Source organism: Hevea brasiliensis, chromosome 10 (genome assembly GCF_030052815.1).
Source record: "Hevea brasiliensis isolate MT/VB/25A 57/8 chromosome 10, ASM3005281v1, whole genome shotgun sequence".
NCBI lineage: Eukaryota > Viridiplantae > Streptophyta > Magnoliopsida > Malpighiales > Euphorbiaceae > Hevea > Hevea brasiliensis.
In genome coordinates, this window is record NC_079502.1 from 87,748,930 (window position 1) to 87,758,902 (window position 9,973).

The window sequence follows — 9,973 nt, forward strand, 5'->3', positions numbered from 1 at the left end:
TTTATATGAAAACTATGAAGGTGTTGCATTCCACTCTTTATGATGCATTTAGCTTTAGATAGTTATAGAAATTGTGCTTAAAATCAGTATTTTACTCTCTGAGTTAAACGCTCACTCCTGTTCACCCTATTTTTCCAACCTACAGGAGGAGACCTTTTTCAGAATAACCTGCTTCTTTCCTTGTAGGTTATCAATAATTACTTAATTGTACTATTATTCTCTAAATTTATAATTTAGAACTACGCATGTACTAGCAGTAGCATTAGTCTTGTCAGGGACTGTATGAATTTAAGTTTTTATATTAATAAATAAATTTTTTTTATGATTTTTAAATAATTTATAAATGATGTAATATGGTTGAGCTGGGCTCCCCTAATTTTAATTTCTGATAATTATTGAGTTAAATTGGCTGAAATAAAAATATAATAGTTTAATTTAAATTATTTTATATGCATGTTGGAACTAAATTGTGGGCCTGGTCATAAGTTTGGGAACAGTAAGACTTACTACGAGCCTCGGGGGCTTTATGCCGGCCCAGGTCCTAGTACCGGTCCGACCCATAGGTTGGGTCATTACAAATGTGGTATCAAAGCTTAGGCTTTAGATTCATAGGAAAGTGTGCACCTAGAATTGTCACATGCGGAGTATAAGATTCCGTTTCATCTTCTTTTGTAATTTCTTGCCTCTAGATTTTACATTATTCCTCTGGTAGTATAAGAGTGCTTCAGTTTAGCACCTCAGTTTTGTGAAGTACATGGTGATGTGAAATAGATTTAGGAGACATGTTGAGGTCTGCCATGGAAATACGTACTATAAGAAATACTATGTTTTTATCAATATGGGTCCATGTGGTGTGTCTATCAAGTGTAAGGCACGAGGACCTAATGGTGATTTTTTGCAGTATAGTTACCCTAAATGGGAGTAAGGATGTCATTGCGGGCATTTATCAGTGAATAGCCAGTTAAAGTAAGTTCATGGTATCAGTGGAGTCAGGATAGATAAAAGAGTGGGAAATCTAGTCTGTTGGGACATACTGTAGTAATTATGCATTGTTCTCAATATTTGTGCAGTAAGCTATAGATTATAGTACCAATATGGGATTATTGTGTAGAGCTGTGTGCTTCCCCGTGGTGCTCATGACGAGGATGTTTGCAAACAGTCTCTGTTTTGATACAGTTATGCTAGAATAAAGTTCTATTTCTGCAAAATAGTTGAAACTCCTAGTTTGCAATTTAAAACCTTTGAGCTAGAACATCAAAAGCTACAGTGGGTAGTAACTAAAGTCGATGACTCAATTACCCTAGCTTGGGTGAGAGTTACATCAGGAGTTGTCGTAAGATTAGAGGTTTTAGTATAGTCATAAATTAAAGGTAACACTTATAGGGTGAGGCCATTTGGTTTTTGATAAGGGGTTTTAGATAGTTTTGGCATTTCAATAGACCTTTTGCCTAAAGTTTAGTGAAAAATAGTAACTTCTTTGTGTAGCAATAGGGCGTAGGATACGATTTTGCTTCCCTGAAGGAGACGGGATGCTATGGATGATGTTCATAATCTGTAAAATGATGCTTTAAGGAATTTACAGTATGAAAATAGAGCAGATAACTTTATATAGTTGTGGTAATGCAGTAGATATAGTACCTCTCTTGTAGTTAGTTGTGCTACAAAAGTATAGCAATGTCTTCTCAGGAGAGATTAAAGAGTACCACTAATATAATGATATGAGGAATGATGTCCCAAATGGAACTGTAGTGTGATAGGAAATAGTGGCTTAGGTGCCCCTTTAGGGAGAGTACAATTTTCATTGTAAGGATCATAAGGGATCAGATCTTGATGGATGTAAAGCTTTTGAGTAGCAAGGGAAGAAGGGGATCTTGTAGATTCCCTCTTTGGGATGCTAGAGGGTAGTTTGTAGTTAAGTAAAAGAGAGGACAATGATTGCAAATCAGTAAAAAATAAGTCATAGAATATCTCAATAGATAAAAAGGAAATATAAAAATGAAAATTTGAATAGTTGGTTTAAATGTAATAGAAAAATGACACAAATGTTAATAAAAATGCTGGCTAGAGTGGTTAGAGGATCGATTCAGAGTAACATTGAAGTGTAGATGACTTATTAGAAACAGTAAAAAGGTATAAGTTTAGGACATGACAATCGGTTAAGAAAGAGAATAGGACTAAAGAATAAAGTAGCCAAAGTTGAGTTATAGGTGAGGTAAAGGAGTTGGTTAAGAAACAAATTGAATAGTCCATACTAGGATAAGATTAGGAAAAATAGAGTCAGGATTTAAAGAAGGCAAATGCAGTCCTAGGAAAGGTAAAGGAGGTAAACAAAAAAGTAAGGATAAAGAGCATAGAAAGGGATGACACTAGGGATAATATTTATCATGGTATAGAATCTAGAAGTGCAGAACTCAGAGCAGGTCAAATTGGGGCAGTGTTAAGAGCCAAACCATAGAGTTCAGAGTTGCAGGATATGGGTCAAACTCTGTCTATTCCTGTTCCTAAGAGGGAGTAGGTAGTATTGGGATAAGATCCATTTAAGTTTATAACAGTATGAGGAAAGTTAGTTGAGGAATGCAACAAGAGCAAGCAAAAGTTATAGGATGTGCAATGGTGTCTTGAACTGTTCTATCAGGCAAAGGAGTGAATTAATGAGTAGTAAGTTAAATAAAAGTAAACCTAATGGTTCAAATAGGCATGACGAGCAAAAAAAAAAGGTGGTGGAAAATGGCACATAGGTCAGGACTTGAGTAGAGATGGTGAGATAGCAGTTATGGGGTCTGCGAACAAGGGTTAAGTAAGCACTTTTAGTATGACCAATAGGGTCACTTTACAAGGAAACATGAATGAAAATAAGTGACAGAACGACAGTAAGAGATAGAGCAGGAAGAGATATGTATGAGAGTCACAAGTCACTGAGCGGTACAAGGATAAGAGTTAGGATAGTAAGTATGATTGGAATTAGTTCTAAAAGAGTCTATTAGTGAGAGATATCTTCTAAAACACAATAAGATATAGGGATGCAAAGGAGCGAGGGTAGACATAAAATGTGAAAATGGAGTAGAAGTAAAGATAATAAATCTTGAGATGATATGTCGGGCAATCGGTGGTACAAAATAAGGGTTGTCGCAATTGATATTTTATAAAAAGAGATGATGAAATTTCAGGAAGAAGACCATGAGATATGAATAGTGTGCTGATATCAGAAAGAGGAGATTTTTTCTTTCTCTTCAAGTTTAGATTGACCTTTGGCTCTAGAAGTCTACATAAGCATGGGAAATAATGTTGTGATGACCTAGTATTTAAGAACCTGATAGGCACCAATCTATACACTTTCTTCTTAAAAAGAAAATGACAGTAAGCATATACCTAATGTTATGTATGAAAGGACAATCAGAGTAGTGATCGGAATTAAGTCGAGTTAGTCACTAGGGCTCGTAACCCTTCTGAACTATAAGTTAGAGAGAGAGCTAGTTGTGAATAAGTTTTTGTAGATGAAATTGTCGCTGATGGGTAACTTTAAGGTTGAAGTTTGGAGAGCTGGATGCAGTATATGTTGTTATATTAAGGAGAATGGAGATGTGAAGTATCTTGTCTGAAATTATGGTATAGCACACATTTCCCACAGTCATGTTAGTTCAGGTGGAACTTATAGTTTCAAGGGCTCCTATCTAACTATGATAAGCAATTTCCAATAAAGGATAGTAGGGAATGATAATGTTCTAATGGTTAAGTTAGAAAAGGAGACACAAAACGAATTTTCTAGTGTCAATTACAAGTGTTACATAATGTGAAAGATGTGCTAATAGGAGCCAATCGTAATGTTAGAATCCCATAAGTAATGGAACTAGTAATCAAAATAGGACTAAGAGATAAAAAGAAAGTCAAAATAGATGTTGGGATAAATATCCTTGAAGGAAAGGTATAAGGATGAGAGAGGACAAAGGTTAAAGAATAAGTACAATAATTTGGAAAGATATCAACAATAGCAGAAATAGAAAAAAAAATGGATAAGATCCGAAGGATAGGTGAAAAGTTCAGTGGAGTTGGTTACAATGATGAGGATAAGAAGGAATAAGTACGCAAGGGACACACTAAGGGATGTTTAAAACAAATTATGGTGAAATGGTAAGATAAAGGAATAATAGAGCCTCGATTTAAGTACCAATGTGTCAGAAAGAACGTCAGATAGTAAGAAATTTCAAGCAGAAGGCAAGTAACTCTCTTTTCAGAAAAGGATTAGGATATGATAAGTTGTTTTAACTGGATGGCTTAGGAATACGTAAACTTTTGACATGCCAAAGAAGAGACCCATTCCACCTTCTAGTTTGATAGATAGAATATGGATGTTTAACACTGAGATGGAGCTCTACATAATTAGTTAGATAAGATGGATAGAAATTAATCTAAGGACCTTAGTAATGACACAAGTAAATCGCAAATTCAAGGTATCATGAGAGTGAAAAGATGCATAGGCATTGACCATTGAGGCCATAGGACAAGTAAAGATCTAGAAGAAGATGCCTAGGATACCATGGAACAAGAAACATAAGTCATGTTCTTGGGGAGCAGAGATTATTGAAAACCGAGGAATGAGAACTAAAGTCATTAAGAGACACTCCAGGGGGCAATGGTTAAGAGGTAAGGGTTTCTCTAAGAAAGAGTGATGATAGTTAGGACACTATAGCAGAGTCAGAGAGCAGTAGAAGGTGATTTATAGCACACGAAGAGTTTGAAGAATAAAGTATTTTAACCATCTCTGCATAGCTGGAGGAGCAATACTCACACTTGTTTTAATAACTTTCTTTTCTTTATCCTTTGTTTATTCGAAAATTTGGGGACGAATTTTTCTTAAGGGGGAGAAGATTGTAATAACCTGAAATTTTAGAATATAAATTTTATATATTTTTTTATATAATATTTAAATATTATTTTTTTATTTTAATATATTTTATAAGATTATTATGAAGTTTTGGATTTAATCTTTTGGATTTTTGAATTTAGACTATAGGATTATGTTTTAACATTTCTTTTTAAAATTTAGTATAATTACTATTATTATTATTAATAATATTATTATATTTAATTAATAAAGTAAGAGTTTATCTTAAATATTAATAATAAATAAATATTATTTTAAATTGGGGTAAAATAATGATATTTTAATAAGATATTACATATGTAAAGAAATAATATATATATATATATATATATATATATATATATATATAGTTGATTGATGCGACCCATTGACTGCATCTTGCAGTGTGCATCAGTGTAAGAGAATTAAAAAAGAAAAAAAAAAGGAAAATGATTTTCGAACCAGACCATGCAAACCCCCCCCCCCCCCCTTAATTCTTTTCTTCCCTCTCCCCGTCAACCCCATTTCCCTCCCCATTTTTACTCCGGCCAATCACTGTCACTGCTGGCAAGCCACCCAGACCAGACCCACGGTGACCCGTGAACCTCGAGCAGCCTTGAACGACAGCCAAACATGTAGCAACGGCGTGAAAATGGAGGAGAGAGGGAGAGAAATATGCGCGAACCAGCAACTTCCAAGCCTCATTCCGATGTCGTCCGGTGGTTGTTTCTTGCAAGGCGGTGCTCATTCAACTCCTGGCATAGCAAGCTTCAAGATCCGACTAGCCTTACCTCCAATGGTGGCCAGAGAGAGAAGATCCGACGAGGGAAAGTTGAGAGAAAATTAAATGGGTTTTGCCAGTTTCCAGCCACTTTTCTGGCTATCTGACCGTTTGATCAGAAATCTGAAACCACTGATGGATTCAGGGTGATGAAATCTTTGAAATGGGACCGGTCCCGCTCTGATCGGACATCGTTTGAAAAAGGCGATCATCGGACGGTTCCAATCGCTTGGTGAGAATTTTGAGCTTTTTCGATTCCCAAAAATTAAAAATAATTTCATGATAATTATTAATAATTTTTGGGCATAATTTAGGTGCGATCAGATCGAAGATAGCTCACTGGTGCCAGGACCGCATTTTCGGCCAGATCCAGCTGTCCGACAACTTGTCTTGAAACGTTATTGATATTATAGTCAATCCTAGCATTTTCAGATGTTCTGGACGAGTTTCAGATGTCAGATTTAGCATAGGTAAACCCAAACTCTACATTGCTCAATTTTTGCCTCATACTGGGTTTAGAATAAAATTCATAAAATATTCGTGGATGATCCAAAAATTACAATTCCTTTTGCGATAGCTTTATAACCTTATTAAGGACCGCGGGGTAAAAGTTTAGAATTTTTAGAGCTTGTTTGAGTGGATTTTTATAAAATGTCAATTATAGGGACTAAAACATAATTTTTTAAGTTCATGACTATTGTTTGATTTGGAGGTCCCAGAAGGGGCTATATGATGTTGATGAGATGTGATTATGGAAATTGAGATTTAGAAGTGCTATTTGAATTTTTTTGCAAGTTGAGTAAGTCCTAGGTATAAGGGAAACTCTGTCGAATTTTCGACATAAATTAGGATCTGTTTGCCTCTTTAAATTTATTTTTAATTGGATTACCACCAATAAATTCATAATAAAATTGTGTAGGTGATCAGGGTCAACCATCTACCTTCACTCAACCTCTACAGTCGTCTCTGGTGTACTGTGAGTAAAATATTGATTTTACCTATAATTTCAATATTATTATATATATCCAGGCATGCCCATACATCACTTATAAATATGTATTTATGTAGTTAAATACTAGGCACATTTTGTATTACATCTTTATTTGACGGAATGTTATGGATGTTATTTTATAGTAATTTGGAGCAATGTGCGTGTGTTGGCATGCGTGTAGTGTGTGATATTGGTTATGGACAGGACGGGTCGATGCAACTAGAGTTTGACTCGCTGGGACCTGTGTTACACTCATTTCATATAGGCATTTTAGGGTAGTTTTGCATTCATTTTGCTCTTATATTTTAGTATATTTTATGTTTTAGCTTTATTTTAGCTTATTTTTTAACTATAGATATTTTATATTTGATTTTTATAATTTTGTTATTTTTGATAAGATTTTGTGGCAAATCAAGGATCAATAAGTGCATTAGGAAGTGATTTGAAGAAATTTGGAATTCTTTAAGCATGGAGCAAAGTTGAAGAAATCAAGCTTTGAAAGAGCAAGTTAGCCAAAATTTGCTTGAGACTTTGCTTAAGATCTTGCTTAGGGTAAAGCAGAAGTGCTTAAGGTGCAGCACAAGTCAAGCATGAGCAGAAAAGTCCATTTTACTCTAAGTCTACTAAGATTTGCTGAAGGTCTGCTTAACCTTAAGCAGACAGTGCGACCAGAAGCTGAAATTTGCTAAGAAGCTGCTTAGGGTTAAGCCGTACCCTAAGCAGACTGCCTAGAACGTGAATAATGCTGTTGACTTGGATAATTTTACACCTCATTTCCTATCCACTCCTTGGCTCTTATTTACTTTTAGGGCAACTTTTTGAGACCATATAAATTGATCATTTCCTGGTTTTTGCAAGAAGAGGAAAAGGAGGAGAAACAAAAAGGACAGAAAATATAAGAGAGAGAGGAGGAGATGCCATTTTTCTGTGGAGGAGTTACTGCAACCATTTTTGGAGCTCCAGAAACCAGAGTTTTGGGTTCTTCTACCTGAGTTTTTCTATTTTAGTTCTCTTATCATGTTTTTCTTTACTTTTCCATCAATCTTTCTTGTAAATACCATCATGAGTGAGTAAACTCTTTAGATTTCAGAGTTGGGAAATATGTTTTAGATTAATTTGTGGATTTGGACTGGGTATTTCCTTATTTTATATAAACATGAGTTTTGATTCCTTCCTTGTGTGCTTGATTTACTTGCCTAATGTTGGTATCCATTGGGTATTGTGTTAATCTTTGATTGAAGGACCGAAAGGTGAAAGTCATTGATAGATAATCAAGGATTGGAACTTAAAATCACCTAGATTTAGAAATAAACTTGGGTTTTAAGAGGAATTAATGATTGGTTACAAAACTTAATGGGTTTTAAATTAATCAAATATCGTACGAAAGTAGGTTTGGTTATTTTAGAACACACTTTGGTTTGCTTGAAAAAGAAATCAAAGGAATTTAGAATTAATCACCTTCAAACTCTATTTTTCCCTAAAAATTAGAATGCCCAAGACAAATCCCAACTAATCTATGCATAAACCCCCAACTCTGGAATCACTTTTAACATAATTAGACTTTGATTTGAATTATCCATTGTTAATTTAGTTTAATTGCAAACTAGATCTAAAATTTATTTGTTTGCTCTTTACCCATTTCAATTAGATTAATCAATTTACCTTGCTCATTTACATTTACCATTTATTCATTAATCATTAGCCCAAATAATCGCTTCATTCATAGTTTGGTACTCAAACAGCAAATCCTCGTGGGAACGATACTTGATTCATCACTTTATTACTTGAGACGACCCGTATACTTGCGGATTCGCCCCATCAAGTTTTTAGCACCGTTGCCGGGGATTTGATTTTTGTTTGATATTGAACAATTGTTTGTTTGGTTAATTTGAGCATTTTATTTTATTTTCTTTTTACCATTTTACTTTGAGAATTTGTTTATTTTATTTTTCAGGTACTTTATTTTATAAGAAGAACAAAAAGTGAAGAAATCAATTTATTCTTTGATCCAGAAATAGAAAAGACAGCAAAAGCTTTAAGAGCAGAATCTAAAAGGAGAAAAGCTGAAATTAAAGCTCAACAACAACAAGAAAGAGCACAAGAGCAAGAGCAATTACAAGAAGAAATGGCCAACAACAATAACAACCGCTCTGTGAAGGATCATGCCTATCCTAACATTGGGGATTTCATGCCAAGTATCACAAGACCAAGAGTAGAAGCTAATAATTTTGAACTGAAGCCTGCACTCTGTCAGATGGTACAACAATCACAATTTGGAGGAAATCCAAGTGAAAGTCCACATGTGCATCTAGCACACTTTCTTGAGATCAGTGATATGTTGAAGATAAATGGAGTTTCTGATGATGCAATTCGACTCAGATTATTTCCTTTTTCTCTGAAGGACCGAGCTAGAGAGTGGTTACATTCATTGCCACCGGGTTCTATCACAAAATGGGAAGAACTTTTTCAAGCATTTTTAGCTCAATATTTTCCACCAAGCAAGACAGCTAAGCTAAGAAATGAGCTGACTTCTTTCAAACCTAGAGATGATGAGAGCTTGTATGAAGCATGGGAGAGGTACAAGGATTTGCAAAGGAGATGTCCACATCATGGGATTCCTAAGTGGATGCTTGTTCAACACTTTTACAATGGAGTTTCACCAGCTATTAGAAGTACAATTGATGCATCTTCTGGAGGTGATCTTATGGAGAAATCTGAAGATGAAGCTTTTTCTGCTCTTGATAAAATTGCTTATAACATGTCACACCTTACCCCTCTATAAGGCATAACATGATCCCGTAGAATACCTAATGAACTACCGAACTTCACCTACCGATAACTCAATAAGTACCCTACAAGGGATTTTAAAACAATTTTCTTATTTTTGGTAAGTGGTGAGCATTTTCTAATAGGTATTTAAAACATTTGATTAAAAGTAAATCTAGTTAATATTTTTTATTCATTTCAGTTTTCCGCAAATTTTATAAAAATTTTGACAGAGTTCTGTCTGTATTTTGAGAAACCAGTTCTTCAAATACCTGTTAAAAAGCACTTCTAAAAATTTTTCTCAACAACTACTTCAATTTCACAATCAACTCAATCCATTTCAATCAATTTCTCAAGTTCAAAATTCAATAATCCTCAAAATACTAGCAATACATTTCATTCAAATTAAATAAAATAGTTCCACTCATATTTCATTAGAGACAAAATAATTTATATTCATCCTTATAAAATTTACATCAAAAAAATACAAACTAAACTTTATTACAAACTTCATACAAATTTTGTACAAGCTGCTCAAGACCCATTTACATGTCCATACATTTATATGCAATAC

At 34.4% G+C, this 9,973-nt stretch overlaps 1 non-coding gene across 1 annotated transcript; it reads right to left on the minus strand.

The window, feature by feature from the left end:
* Positions 1 to 9,142: 9,142 nt before the first annotated feature.
* LOC131170171 (small nucleolar RNA R71) lies at positions 9,143 to 9,249 on the minus strand. The gene has a single exon (XR_009141107.1). It is a non-coding gene; the product is annotated as a small nucleolar RNA R71 (small nucleolar RNA).
* Positions 9,250 to 9,973: the final 724 nt, after the last annotated feature.